This window comes from Adiantum capillus-veneris, chromosome 20 (genome assembly GCF_014529385.1).
Source record: "Adiantum capillus-veneris isolate H3 chromosome 20, ASM1452938v2, whole genome shotgun sequence".
NCBI lineage: Eukaryota > Viridiplantae > Streptophyta > Polypodiopsida > Polypodiales > Pteridaceae > Adiantum > Adiantum capillus-veneris.
In genome coordinates this window covers 89,463,897-89,479,227 of record NC_140950.1, presented here as the reverse complement: position 1 = coordinate 89,479,227, position 15,331 = coordinate 89,463,897, and the positions used below count along the sequence as shown (strand labels likewise).

The 15,331-nt window shown below is 46.2% G+C and overlaps 1 pseudogene; it reads right to left on the bottom strand.

Annotated features, from left to right (window-relative positions):
- Positions 1–12,961: 12,961 nt before the first annotated feature.
- On the bottom strand, positions 12,962–13,433 carry LOC147432865 (uncharacterized; annotated as a pseudogene).
- Positions 13,434–15,331: the final 1,898 nt, after the last annotated feature.

The following is a 15,331-nucleotide window of genomic DNA, read 5'->3' as shown; positions in this document are numbered from 1 at the left end:
CGTTGTGTTGCTAGCTAGATCCATAAGCAATAAATCCTTCACTTTCTCTAGGTCAGCTTCTATTCCATTTTGGGAAACCACATGTTCTAGCAAATGGACTCTGGCATGAGCAAACTTACACTTTTTTGGGTTGAGTTGCCCACCCTCTTGTTGAAGCCTTTCCAAACTCAACCTCAACTTCTCCAAATGTGTGACCCTTGAGCTATAACACCCAATGCCATCCATGAAAACGTGAATGAACTTACCCAAGTAGGGACCAAACACTCTATTCATCCATCCTTGGAAGGTAGCATATGCATTAACCAACCCAAAAGGCATTCTTTTGTAGGCAAAACAACCCCAAGGAGTAATGAAGGTCTTCTTCAATCGATCTTCAATTGCTATCAAGATCTAAAAGTAGCCAGAAAATCCATCCATGATTGAGTAACGTTCATGACTTGCAACCTGATTGAGGATTTCATCTAGAAAGGGTAGTGGATAATGATTCCTTTTTGTGGCCACATTGAAAGGTTTGAAATCTACACATATCCTAAATCTTCCCTTCTTCTTGGGCACAATAACAACTGGAGAGACGCATTCGGACTCCTCCACTCGAAAGATGAAATCTGCTTCCAAAAGCTTCGTCACCTCTTCATGAGGTGCCTTCTCATGAATGAACCCCAATCTCTAAGCTTTAGCTTTTGGCTACCTTTGGCTTGGCACCTTCTTTGATTGATTTTCTATGCTCGACTCCTTTAGCTCCTTGCAACTCTGTATATTCAGTGCTGAATAGCTTTGGAAACTCTGTAAACATGTCTTCATGCTCCTTTTTTTCTTTTTCCCTCAAGTCCTCTCCTAGCATGCTCCGTACATTCACTTTTGCAGGCTCTACAATTGCTTTTGTACTATCCTTCTCCTCCTTGACCTTCACATCATGCATCGATGCTTCCTTTTCAACACTTATCCCAAAAATATCAGGACATAATTGCATCAAGACTTCCTCTACACTTTCTTCTGATGATGTAGGTGAAGCATCACTATCGTATGATGTGGTTTCTGTCGAATTCGTATCTTGCATCTCCACTGGGGGCTATGTACGGCTCTTGTGTGTCTTCATGTTGTAGACAATGATCCTTCCTTTCTCTTTGTCATGGATGGTGATCAAGCCCGTGCCCCAATCCTGCTTAGCACCAAGGGTTATAAGCCATGGACTCCCTAAAATGATTGGATACGCATTCTCACCCGATTCCATTACGTAGCAATCAACCAAGCACTGAATCCCCATGTGGTTGGCCATCCTCATACGGATCAAAGAATTCACTAACAACTTAACGCCTGCTTCCTTCATGATAGCCTCGGTCATGACACACACCTGGGCACCACCATCCACATATTCTTGCACTTCCGTCTTCTTTCCCAGCATAGCTTCAACTATTGGCACCATATCCACTGGGTGACCAACCCTCAAAGATGACACCATGCTTTGATGCTTTTCCTTCTTGGAAGGGAGTTGCGTACTCACACACTTGGTCCACTGCCTCCTCAATTTAGCATTCAAAGCCACCAACTGACCAAAAGATATATTTGCCTTTTGATTTCGTATGTCATCGACAATATCATAGTATTCAACACCTTGGCCAAGGAGGTAGTCCTTTGGATCAATTTTCCTTATTTGCCGCCTCTTGCTACTTTCTGGTTTGTCTTCTACCTTAGCCTTTCCTTTCCTTCCTCTTGTTTCCCTCTCTTCTTCTGTATCTTTCTCCCTATCATGCCTAGCTCTCTTATTGGCCAAAACATCCACATCTTGATGCTCAAGGGTAATGATGTTAATAGCCCTACCTTCTCCATTTGCATGCAACGGTTGCACTTGTTGTTGCGGGGGCGGTGCTTCTAGTGCCCTTTCTTGATGATTATCTTCTATTCTTCCTCGACCACTTCCTTATAGGGGGTGTATCCCTCCTCTCTCTCTTGGTGGTTCAGGACAATCAGGAGCATAGTGACCCTCTTCATCACAATTGTAGCATCTTCCTTGTAGCCTTTGTCCCCTACCACTCCGAGTTTATAAAGGCAAGGGAACTGACATGATCATCACCACCCAACCATGCCCTATATAGGCCCTTGGCCTTCTAAATATAGGGACCCCATTGATTGCATTTCCGTCCTGGACCTTGGCCCTGGCCCTTGGGCCGGACTGGTCCTACCCTTGTCCTGACATTACTCCCCCCTTGAAGAAGCGTTTTCGTCCTCGAAAACACAAGTGGTAGCATCTTCATAAGAACACTAATGTTTTCCAACATGGCATCCCTCATGGATCCAACGGCTCGTTGAATCGAAACCCGGTTCAGTAGGAGGTTCAATGAAACCAAGAGCAACATCTTGATTTTCTACATTGTTGTCCATTTGTAACCATCTGATGGTATCAGTCCCTATTCAAACGTAGTGTGTAGACTCCACTTAGAACACTCATGAGCATGGTAAACGAGTTTATCACAACACAGGTGTACCAAAAAGAGTGCCTCTTATCACTTTCCATGAAAGTAGCACGCTGACGTAACTTATCAGCCAATTTTAAGTCCTTTACTTTGTCTCAATTTTCATCATCAGTAAACAACCCCACCCTAACGAGTGTTCAAGGTTGAGAACTTGAGTTATACATGAAGAGACTACCTAGTCGCAACATGCGTTAACTGATAGTAAGTAAACTCCAAACCAGAAAGGTAACCGATCCAGTTGTTTCACTTCTTGCTAACGTATGCACTTAGCATATCCTTTAGCGTGGTTTACTAACGTATGCACTTTGCATATCCTTTATTACTAAATAGAATGCTTGTAAATTGCCCATCCTACGCGGGATGAATAGCAGCAGTAAGAGTGAGGTGCTTTCCCCCTACCACTTACAGACAGTCGCCCATGACTGACGACAACCATGACTCAATCATTGAGTATCCAGCCATATACTCGATATGGAATGGAGACAAGCAACTAGGTTGAAAGCAAATTGGAGTTTCAAGCAGCCAATCACAAACACCCAAACTCAGCCATCACCTTGTATGGCAGGATGTAAACTCATACTAAGTATGCAAGAAAGATTGCACTGGCAGTTCAAAAAATTGCAGAAACAATAATGTCCATGAAGTTGCATGCCGCTCCGAATAAATTTGTGTTAAACACTAGGGCCCATAACACCTAGTGTGCATGCATTTAACACAAACATATCCGAACCGCAATTCCATGACGAGACTTTGGACCATAACAGAATGTGACAACCAGGTCACACCTAGGTACCAACCATGAGACATTCTCATGGATATAGCATACTTAGCTATATGTAGAAAAAACCCTCCGTTAAGGTGGTTTCACTACACTTGTAATCGTAACAAGTTTGTAGCACCTGACAATTTCTGGCCACTGAAATTGCTCCTGATACTGTGTGCTCAAAATGGTCGAATCCATGGATGCGACCAACACCTAGGGACTCCGTCGTGACACATTGTTAGCTAGTTGGCGCCAGTGTCAGTCCCAGAGACTCATATTCTCCACATGTGGAATATGTCTCAAACAAGGATATCAAGAAAAGAGACATCCATCAAGTACGAGCTGGTACTTGTGTGTGGAGGTAACTACAAACACTCTGCAACAAGAGTGAGAGGGACCCTCATTGTCATGCTCCACACTGGCTAAACTGAACTCCTTGAGTTCCTAGACCATGTTGTATCCCACGTGACAACATGTTCCAAATCGAACCCTACAAGTAGGTTCGTAACAGCAAAAGACAGAAAGATAGATTGGACTCTTGGCCCAAAATACTTTGTGCCTTCATGCCCTTGGCATGGCTCTATAACATTCAAGCGTACATATACGTCTTGAAAAAGCTGAGCAAAGCATACTAAAAATGAAATAACACCAAATCAATAGATGCGTACCTGGAAATTTGAACGTAATGTTCACTTACCCGTCTTCAAGCGTAGAGGGCACGTCTCCTACCTAAAAAAACAAACAATATTGCACTGGAAACCGTGGGCGTTGCCTTCGCAATCCAACCCCTTTGGTTAAAATTTACGTAGTCAAACCCCTTGGTAAGACCCTTTGTAGAAATTGCTAAACTAGCAGGCAACAGTAATCAACATAGTTAACTGTGTAGATAATGATTGAAATCAACTTGAAAAGTTGAGTTTTTCCGCTACCGCGTGGTAGATTGCGGAATTATTTCCTTGAAAGGCTAACTGGGAGAGATCAAACTGTGATCCTCAATGCAGATCAACTGTGATCCTCAATGCCTATGGGGTGATTTAGCAGTCACCCGCTGGGTCGTACCCAAACAATATTTCCATAGACACTCCGTGGTGCTATAGAGAGAGCAGGGAATCCACACAAGTGAACTGCCTAGCTCTGATGGTCAGCCATGCTGTCGCAACTGATGGTTGCATCTATACTTCCTTGTAGAGATCGGCTGATGTGAGTTGAAGATTATCAAAAAAATCAACTTGAGTGTCGCACTGAAAATATGTAGTGCAAAAATGACACCCTAAACATCCGTAATGACAAGACTCTTGCTTGTCCATTAATGTCGATGTGTGCTCCCCTGGGTAGATCTGTTCAATCTTGAGAACAATCACCCAAAGAATGCCAATAGTTGGGTCTTACCCTTGGCCCGACAATGGCTCTTAGCCTGAGGGGCTCATAGCCCTTGTGCAAATTAGTGTTCAATGGATGAACCAATGAAGACTAATTTGAGTAGCATCTTAGCCACGTTTTAGATGCGAGTTAGAGAACCTTGGCTCAGGCCGACTCATAAGCAAAACACGTATCAAAAACTTCTTAGAAGATTTTCATTTTTCCCTTAGAGAAAGAGAGAACGAGAGAAGAAGAGCATGCTGGGCTGAGAAACTTTCCTTAAACGACTATGACTTGTATAGTTGATTGGCATGCTCTTGTGCATCTTATGCCTAACGTGCAGCTTATCCTATAAGCATGCAACAAGTTTCTACTATGAGTCGCGCAATGAGAGAGGTAACAGAAAAACACAACCACATTTTGACCTACCTTCCTTGCAAGGGTCGTGATTGTATGAAAATGACTGAGTATTGGCACCTTGCCTATGAAATAAGTGTTGTTGTATGTTGACAGCAACCCAAACTGGTAGGGATTTTGTGAGCGAATATTCCTTAATTTTCTAGTTTCCCAAAATTGTGCCAATGCCCTTGACTCCAAGTCATTGGGAAGTACCTGGTAGTTGTTGTTGCAAACCGGTTGTCATGAGATTCCAAAGGGAAAGCTCGCGTAAAGGTGGCTCAGAGCCAAATCTGCCGTGAGAGAAAGAATTGTCGCATATGGATATACACCCTCTTGTATCCTATACATCCGTCATATACGGAATGAAATAATTTGTAAACCGTTTGCCAAAGCCTTCCCAAGTTTGTATGCTCATAGAATATGCCAAACGTGGTGAGTCACTATGCAAGATGCATAAATAGAAGCCTTGCTTCACTTAAATCTGGTAGTGCTAATAGCCAACGGATGTGGCTACAAAACTACATGACCAAAAGAATCGACCTTGTCGAGCAATTTCAAGTGAAATGAACCAGTATTGTGTGGAAAGCATCCTATGTCGGTTTGTAGAAACAGTGACAAGGAGTTTGTCATGCCCATAACCTTGAGATACTGAAAATTTGGCCCTTTGGCCTTGCCTTTGCGCTATGAAAGTACTCAGGAGAAGCCATGCTTCAAATAACTATGTCTGGCCTCATTGCCAATAAATTCTATTGATGACAGATGTCATAGGGAATAGAGTGAACTGTGTCGACCATACACAGATAATGGACCTTGTCCAATTGCACCTTGTATGGAAGAGTAGAAAAATACTGATATGCTTACCTGCGTAACTGAATCACTGAAAGCAAAGAGACTCTTGTCTATTTGGCAGGCTATGACAAATGGTCGGCCATGCTGAGCACTTGTGCCTGCTGTGCCAAGAAAAGATAAGCAAATCATAGGTGTTGCCTACAGTTGCCATACGGTAACGAGAATTTGTCCGATGCACTCCCATGAAATGGGCATACCATACATTTGTAAAAAAATTCCCAAATGGATATGCTCCTAGCATACTCCAGATGCTAGCAGGACAAAAATGAAAGCTTTGTTTCGGACATTGCCCTTGTAAGTATATACATGCCATGCATGATAAAAAGTCGCAACGGTTAACTCTAGAGTGGTGTACTCAACACCACAGTGGTGTATGCACTTAATGAGCCTTTCTCAATGATCAGAACGACACGTTGAAGACCAAGTGAGCCGTGCTTGAGCATACATTTAAGAGTTGCATATTGAGAACGAATTAAACAAGAAAAGTCCAACAATTATGCATACCTTGTCTTTGAAGGTTAGCAACGAATATTATAGACGCCATCATCGTCGCAGCTTCTTGAACGCAAGAACTGCATCACCATTGATGCTTCGGTAACTCGAAAAGCTTACAGAAGTTTCTAGAAAACACGACCTTGTCATGCATAGTGTGCGTGCCGATCCTGTCCAGTGCATACCTTAGTTCCATGTCGTGCATGGTTTATTTGCCGATGGTGAGGCGAAGCTTGTACGAGATGCATGTGTGCCATACTTTCCCCATGTCGGTCGACCTCCACGACACGGGCAGGCCTTTCTTGAGGCGGCCCCCTTGGGTGGCCCCTTGGGCCAAGCAATGGTGGGGCGGCCCCCTAAGATGGGGTGGCCCCCTTGGTTATTGGATGGCGCCCATGACCATAGTAAAAAAAACTAAAAATAAAAAAGCTGTCAAACCTGGCTATGGCGGCAAACAGAGCCGCAAGGAAGAGATAAGGGAACCAGTCGACGCGCGATGCGCAAAAGCATGCCGTGCAGTGACGACTTCGACTCCCTAGCCGAGCGCGAACCTGATGATGGCATACATGCACGATTTGGTGTAGGTCGTCGTTCTTCCCCATCCCGACACATGGGTTTCTTTCCGCGCTCCGTCTTTCTTCCTCGGCTCTTGCACAGGAGTCGTTTCCTGCGGCCATGCCATTTTTGAGCTCCAATTTCTTTGCATGCATGTACCTTACATGCACGTTGCATATCTTGCACCGCCTGTTCCTCCCTGGCTCACTTCTTCTTCTTCTTCTTCGAGATAGACAGATCGAGAGAGAGATCAAGAGAGATAGAGAGATCGAGAGAGAAGGCCCTGCCTCTTCCCCTCCTCCATGGATGCTCCTTCCCCTGAGCTCTGATACCAATATAAGGGCAAGGGAACTGACATGCTCATCACCACCCAGCCATGCCCTATATAGGCCCTTGGCCTTCTAAGTATAGGGACCCCCTTGACTGCATGTCCATCCTGGCCCTTGGCCCCGACTGGTCCTACCCTTGTCCTCACACAGTCGGCCGCTCTTCTCTTTGGTTTCTATTCATTATGTCAATTCTTAATTCTTGCAATTGACCGGCAAGATCATGCAGAACCCGGGCCGTAACAGGATCTGGACCTTGAACCACTCGCTCCACTCTATCATCCGTTGTCACAGGGACCATTGATTGCACCACAAATGGCTCAGTGTGTGTCATGCATTGCTCCCACCTTCTCTTGATCTTATTGCTCTTGGCCTCGGCAATTTCCACAGCTCTTTTGAATGTAGCAGGCTCATCTTGATCGACCTTCTCCCTTACACTTGGATAGAGACAATCCATAAACTGACGCACTTTAAAGAAATCCCTTGGAGGTACTTCGGATGCCACCTCTAATTGAATCCAAATTCCTTTGAAATGTTGCAAGAACTCTTTAAAGTTAGCATGAACATCTTGCTGCAAACCTCTCAATTTTGTTGTCGCTTTTGTTGCGGTTAGTTTCTTTCCAAACCTGTAAAAAATTGCCAGGTTCACCTGCTCCCATGTTTGCTTTTTTTCTTCTCTAAACCTTCAAACCACTCCCGAGCTTCTCCTTTGAGCACAAGAGGAAATACATGAAGCTTGGCTTCGTCATTCACAATGTGCATACCAAGCGTATGCCACGCGAAGTCCGCAATCCAGTCCTTCACATCCTCCTTCCCTGTGAACACTGGACGACTATAAGCCATCTCTTTGGAGTCGCTTCTCCCTTGCGTGAGTAATCCACAAAAGTTGAAGTCTTGCACCTCAACCAAACCACCAATTTTCTTCAATGAAGCTCGAACTTCACAGCAAAACCGCTTCACCTGGGTGCACAACCGGCAAATTTCCGCTCCCCAGTAGGATCGCAAAAGGATGATGGAGCAAAAGATGTCGTGCGCACACTCACACACCCAAAAAATTCAACACAACACAAGGAATTACACAAAATCCTCACCTCACTCACTACCACTCAAATGATTCCGGAAAACTCTACCCACAAGCTCAATTCAAACTCCAAACGCCTCGACCTTGAAGCCCTTGCCTGCCCGCAGACACTACAAGGTGAGTCGAGGTGATCAAATCACGCTTGATGGTGACCAAAATATACAAGAAAAACCATTAAAAAACCAAAAACTCCAGCCACAAAAGGCCACTCTCAAACCATTGCAAAAGCTTCACCAAACTCCACTCTGTTGGACTCTTTGGAGTAGCGCCAACCCTAATGGCACCGATACAGGGTCACATAGTCTTGAAGGAAGCCGCACCTTCTTCCCTCAATTCCTTGCACACACACATCCATGGAAACCTTATAAATTCCATAGACTCTCCCAAGTGAAAAATTGAAGAGAGAAATCTCTCATCCACTTCTCCATACACTCGAAAACAGGACGAGAACGCAACGGGACTACACTAGACCACCTGTAGGAACCCTACTTCCTCCCACACAAAGAGTGGTGAAAGTGTTGATATTGCTCTTCCAAATTCCTCCCTCATCCTGGAACATCACGGAACCATGAGTGATCTGGCAATTTTAAGCCATTTCACACCTTTTTTGACCATTTTTTGACCTTTTTGGCCCAGTTTTGGCCAGTTTTGACCCCCGGCAAGCATTTTTCGCAGAAAAAACCCCAAACGGACTCCAAAATTCACGAAATTTTGCACGCTTGATCCTTGATACCCAAAGCACATTTACACATCCCCACATTCCATTCTTGACCACTTCTAGGGTGATGAACGTATCACCGCAGATCAGGCGTCGCTAATAGACAGCTACCACATGTGTCTAACCCTTTGAGCGGGATAATAGTACCCACACTTGTCACTTGCATTATTTACATTCTAGAAAGCTCAAACATATTATCTAAAGCCAAAACAAGCCACCTAGAACCATATCCAAGGCCCCGATACCCTATCCAGGCATATACATGTGTCCGACTGCCGCACGCAAGCACGCATATTTACAATGTGCACACGTTGCACCTTTTTTTAAACTTGAAACCACTTTTCAAAGCTCCCAAATGCATGTATTTATATCCTTTTGTACATATGACCATGCATATAAACGCTACTTTGTACACGCCAAAAGCGGTCTATCAGCACTTTGGTCAAGCATCATACGTGAGGCCACAAGATGTAGCTTCTAATAGCTCGGAGGATGATCATGTAGACCTTCTTGTTCACATAGTTGATGAGGTGGAAATAGCTGGCACAATACATTCCAGATGGATGTTCTTTTTAGAACGTTTCATGAAAACACTTAAGGGATATGTGCGTCAGAAGGCACCTCCGGTGAGTAGCATGGCAAAAGATTGGCTTCTATTAGAGTCGCATTGCACTCAATTTATTGCACATTTGCGAAGAGCATTCGTTGCATGTTAGTACCGCAGTGTTTTGGAGAGCATTCGTTGAAAATTTTTTACCGCATTAGGGCAAAGAGCATTCGTTGCACCCACACGTTGGTGCAGCCAAAGTGTGTCGAACCTATAAGATGGCATGGACAGATGTATACAAGCAAGCAGAAGCATGGCAAAGCGATGGTCCAGCTAGGAAGTTCATGGGATGACAGGTAGCAGCGGAAGTGTATGCATGATGCGGCTTATAGGCCAAGAAAGGCTACATAAGGGGCTAATTGGGGTAGCAGGTGAAAGAGATGAAAAGTGTAGCCTTAGGGTCCACAAATGAAGAGCTTGGAGTGCTGAAGGAGCAGGTCCAGACGGCTCATCAAACCGAGCTACGGAGCCCAAGTTATTGAAGGTTAAAGTTTTGGTGGTTCGCAGATTCTTGCCGGACAGGGCAGCTGGAGACAGGTGGTCCAAGCAGAACTTGAGATACAGGTGCGTAGAGCTCGATTTATGGAGCCTACCCGTCTTTTCAGATCGTGGATCGCAGCCATGGATTGCAAGATATGGTCATTTGAAGTTTTTTCGGGGGCCGAGTCTGAGTCCACTTGACCGCATTGAAGAATGTGCCATCTGGCATCTTTTGGGCCTCGACCAAGTTCTAGACCAAGGTATACACTATATGGAGCTAGCAGGAAGTGAGTGCATGCCAAACGGAGTCCGGAGAAAAGAGTTACGGCAATCGGAAGATTGGGTATCTTTGCCCGAAGTTGTTGGCGGATGAATTGGTCGTGTTTTGGTGGCCTCGGGTCTTGGGCTTGGAGAACTCGAAATGCGCTGTGGATCATGGAGAAACAGGGTGGCAGTGCACGATTTCACCCGGGTTTTGTAGCTTGCCAAGGAGCTGGGATAAGAGAATGAAAGCTAGATGAAGGCAGGCCAAAACAAAGGCTTGTGTTAAAAATGTAATGGGGTTATTGTTTTTGAAGTTCAAAAGGCCATGGCCTCTTGGGCCGCCACGTGGCAGCTTGGATACCCCACATGCGCAGTGTCAAGCTCGAGTCTCACTGTATATGGGCAGGGCCGTAGGCTCTCCATAAGCATCCAAGGAGAGAGAGTGGAGCTCTCTTGGGCACAGCTATGGCGTCCGCGCGTGGGACGCTACAGGTAGTGGCGCGGTGGTTTTGAGCGGCGTAGTCGGTGAGGCATGGCAGCAGGTGGCGCTCGCGTGGGTGTGAACCAGATGATGACGTGGCAGGCGCTTGCTAGAGGAGGGTCGGGCGGCCCTTGGGGCACCAACTTTTTGAGAAGGAGAGGGAGGGCAATAGCGAGGTCGCTATTGCCTCCCCCCTCGTGTAAAGGGCTTGTCCCACTGCCAAGAGATACTGACAATCAACTGAAGTGCAAGGAGAAGGGAGTCCGGAAGGCTGGCCAAAAAAATGTAAGGGAAAAGGCCAAGGTGTAGCATGCAAAGGTTTCCAAAAGTAACTAAGCCAAGTGTTAACAATGCATAAAACTTCTAAAAGGAACTCCAAATGGAGTGCACTACATGGATCACCCCACATTTTTTCTTTTTTGGGATTTCTAGGCACACCCCTATAAAAGGGTGCTTATGTTCATTTGTTAAGGCTTTTGGCCAAAGAAGGTCCTTGGACCAAGGAGGATTTTTTTGCCAAGGCTTTGGGAGCTCTTGTTTTGGTTGCCGAGGTTCATGCCGGCAGCGTGTTGGTTGTACATGACATTGCCTATGCTAGAAGACTATTCCCTACGGTTCCAGGCATCATTCCCCCCTCCCCCTTATCTTCTCTACTTGTGTGCATGTGTTTCCAGGCGTGTGTAGGTGTGTGTGCCCCTCAAGGTTGGTTGTGCAAAGAGAGATAGAGAGAGGTTGTGTGAATGTGGAACGTTGTGAATTGAGCGGAACAGAGTGATTGAGTCTGTTTGATGCATTGCAGGACGTATGTGCGTATGATTGTGTGAAATCAATGGTTTGCTTGCGGATAATTTTGAGTTTTGAAGGTGAACTGTAGTGGATTGGGGCGTTGTGTATACTCTGGGCTATAGTGAGGCATTGTGTTGTGTGCTGGGTATGTTCCCCTTTCCCCCTCTCCAACGTGGTTCCACAGGGAGATATTCTCTCCTTGATCTCTCGATCACTCGTTCTCTCGGTGGCATGCTATAGCCTTATGCTTGGAATACTCATCAAGTGAGAACGTATAGTCACATGTAAACCTGTAAACCACTAGGGCATGCCCAAATCTCACTCCTGTGAGAGTGGATACCAATGGACCAAGATGTCTAAATCTGTCAATGTGAGAGTCCAACTCAATCACAAAACTGTCTCAAAAAAAGGTAAGGCAGTAATGATGGAGAAAATCTAGCAGGAACTCCTGTGTAAACTGATTAAAAAGTCAATCAATCCAAGTGAAGCCCTGCAAGGCTAGTTTACATTGGAGAGTGGCTAGACAGATTTGATAAAGCCCGGGACACGCTGGTACATCCAAACTGTGTCGATCTATGGAAGTGCAAGAAGTCCATGCATGGTGGTTTGCACGCAAGTGGCAGGTACATGGGGAAGTCTTTGATGGTGCTCGGAGCCAGGTACACCGAGTTGGAGCAGTTGCTAGTCAAAACTGCAGGTGTTTTTTTGCAAACGAGGCATTGAATAGGTTGAAGATGGTGCAAAAGCCTTGGAGGTCAAAGTGCTTGAGGGTTTCAAAGCTCAATCGGTATCTCCACCAAATGGTGCCATCGTAGGAGATGGCATGAGAGGGGCGGCCATAAGGCCATTCATCCGCATGAGAAGTAGCCTTTTTATGAAGCTTTGTGCGGGGCACAACTTGAAGCGCGGGTGATGAGAAGCTAAGGGGGAGTTTTTAATCCCAACAATTGGGGTGCCCTCCACTATCGGCAAATTACAAAGCTATTGAAGTGCGACTGGAAGAAGGTGGCGGTGGCTACTCGAAGATGGAAATATTTGGATTTGGTTATCACGGCCTTGAGGTCTATCGGTTTGGGGTGATTGAGGCTACAGTCAACTTTGCGTGGGCCGTGGTCAACTTTGCATGGGGACGGCCGCTAAGTCGCACCAGTGGTCCTTTTTTTTAAAAAAAAGATAGCCAAGCTATAAAAAAACGATGTCTGCAGTCGACGAGCAGCGCTACATGGAAAGTCGACAATTGGAGATTGCATGCAGAGGGTAGTGGCGCCACCTGGGTGAAGCCATACGGAGTTTCATAAAACGAGGGAGTCGGAGCATTTGTAGAGGGGAAGGCGACCAATAGCGAGGTCGCTATTGGCCAGGGCTACAGTTGCAAGGCTGCTAGGGCTGCAGGAGCCACGGGGTGGCGCAGTTGAATATTAGACAGGGGAGCCACTCGGTTGGCCGACTGCTGAGAGGGGCTGCCGGAGGGTGGTGACACCATCGAGGGAAGCCGCCCCTGAGAAGGAGAAGGTGACGGGTTTGCAGAGCCCGAGAGTTTTAAGGATGCCAGGGCTGCAGGAGGGCCGCCAAGGGCCATGAGGAAGGCGAGGAATCAATTGGAAGGGTCTGAGCGCTGTTGAGGAGGGCTGGCCTGAGGGGCCGCGAGTGAAGAGGGTGGCCGACCATAGGTGTGAGTTGCCAAAGGGTGGGCTGCAGTTATGGCTTGAAGCGGGGAAGCATGAGGCAGTTCGGGGCGAAGGAACGCTAAAGGGAGGTGTTGCAGGGCAGCGTGATCAAAGAGGAGAGAGGCGCCATCAAGGAGGAGAAGGGAAGCAAGGTCATGATGGGTTGATGAAGGCCGCCCGTTCATGCAGGGGCAGCATCGACAAGAGCTCATGTAAGGAGGGGTATAAGCAAAGAAAAGGTGATGCGCCGCTTTGAGGGAGAGCGTATCCATGCACACTCTCTCGCCCATACTTCACCATAGACTTTCCGTATGCTATGCCGGGTTTTTTTCCAATTTAATCCATTGTTGTATATGATATGAAGCTCAAGAAAATCAGGCTCCCTCTGCTCATTGTTTGAGCACATACATAACATTGTCTTTCGATCTCATGTCTGTGTTGTGTATGTGACTTGTTTTTGTACAAGCAAGGGGTGTGCAAAGGACTACAAAAATCTTGTGGTATGTCGAATGTATTGAGTGAGTGAGTGTTATCTGTATGGTTGTCATATATGTCTCGAGGATGGAAGCTTGTGGGCAAACGTGAGTATGCCAATGATCTTGAGGGATGGTCGGGTTTGGGCTTGGGGATTCGTTGTTTGCAGATTGTGTATCTGGATGTGTGTTTGCTAGGGGATAGGGGTGCTGTGAGATCACTGAGCTGTATAGAGGCATTGAGTTTATGTGCTGGTGGTTTTTCCATTTCCCCCTTTCCAACAATGGTGTAGCCAAAGTTGGTCCGCGCTATAAAGTGTGCTATGCAGTGCAAAGGGTGCTAGAATGTGCACGGCAAAGTGTTAAAGCATGAACGAAGGCCTTGAGAGAGCATGTCGTGGCAGAAGTGTGTCTAATACAGTTTTTTTGGCCAAAAAGACCCCAGAATGGTCCAGGTGGGAAATTGGGTAAAGGTGCTCGGAATGATGAGTTAGTGTTCTAAAATATGGTCTTCGAGATGCTCTGCAAGTTGGTTTAGACGGTTCCTCAAACGGAGTCTCATGTGAAAGTTATGATTGTCTGAAGATGGAATGCTTCGCAGGTCCCGACGGGCAGAGCGGGTATAGACAGGTGGAAAAAATTGGGATAAGGGGATACACATGTGAAGCTCAAGTTGTGGAGCATGCCGGTCTTTTCGGTTTGCCATTCGGAGCTCAGACGGGCAAGTTATGGCCTGAGGAATATTTGTCGGGGGTCGGATACGTGCTCACTGGGCCGCATTAGGAAACCTGCCATTTGGTGTTTTCTCGAGCTCACCAGGTGTCTAGTGGATAGCATGCAGCATGTGGTGCTAGTCGAAGTCGATGGCACCTAAATCGAAATCCGGAGCATGGAGATATGCTTGGCCGAGGTCGGTAGTTCGTAGGGAACATGGATGGTCGGATGCTTTTCCCGATGTTTGGGACATGCCGTTTGAGGCTATCGAGGCGTCATGATGCGGAGCCGACAGGTGGATCTCCCATGTGACATGATCGAAGAGCTGATGGACCAGCCCGAACACATGGAGCACCGACGGCAAGTGAGTCAAATGCTTAAACTTTTTTTGTTTTGTAAAGTTAAAAGGTAAGTGGTGGCTTGATTCCAATGTTTAACAAAAAAGAATATGGTGATGAACTTCAAGGCTGATTTAAAAAAGGAAATCCTGAGTAAGAAGAGAAGAAAGCCAGGGCGTTGGGGCTCAAAAAAGAAGTTTTTTTTTCCTTCTTAAAAAATCTAAGAGGCCAAGAAAAGGGGCACCGAGCTTCGAAAAAGTGGAGGAGGGTTTTCTTTTTGCTAAGGAAGAGGGAATTGAGAAGGAGGAAGAAGATCTTCATACGCTCGTGCTCGACAGTCGAAGCCGAGATGCACGGTCCGTGAAGCAGCACGGAAAAAGCAAGCACCTTGCAGAGGAAAATGCCTTTGAGGGCTCGCTCGTTAGAAGCGGGGAAAGCTCACGAGGAGCACGTCTCATGGAAACCTTTGTGTATGGCTGGAGCGGGGCTCGCCCTTTGTGCTTTTTTG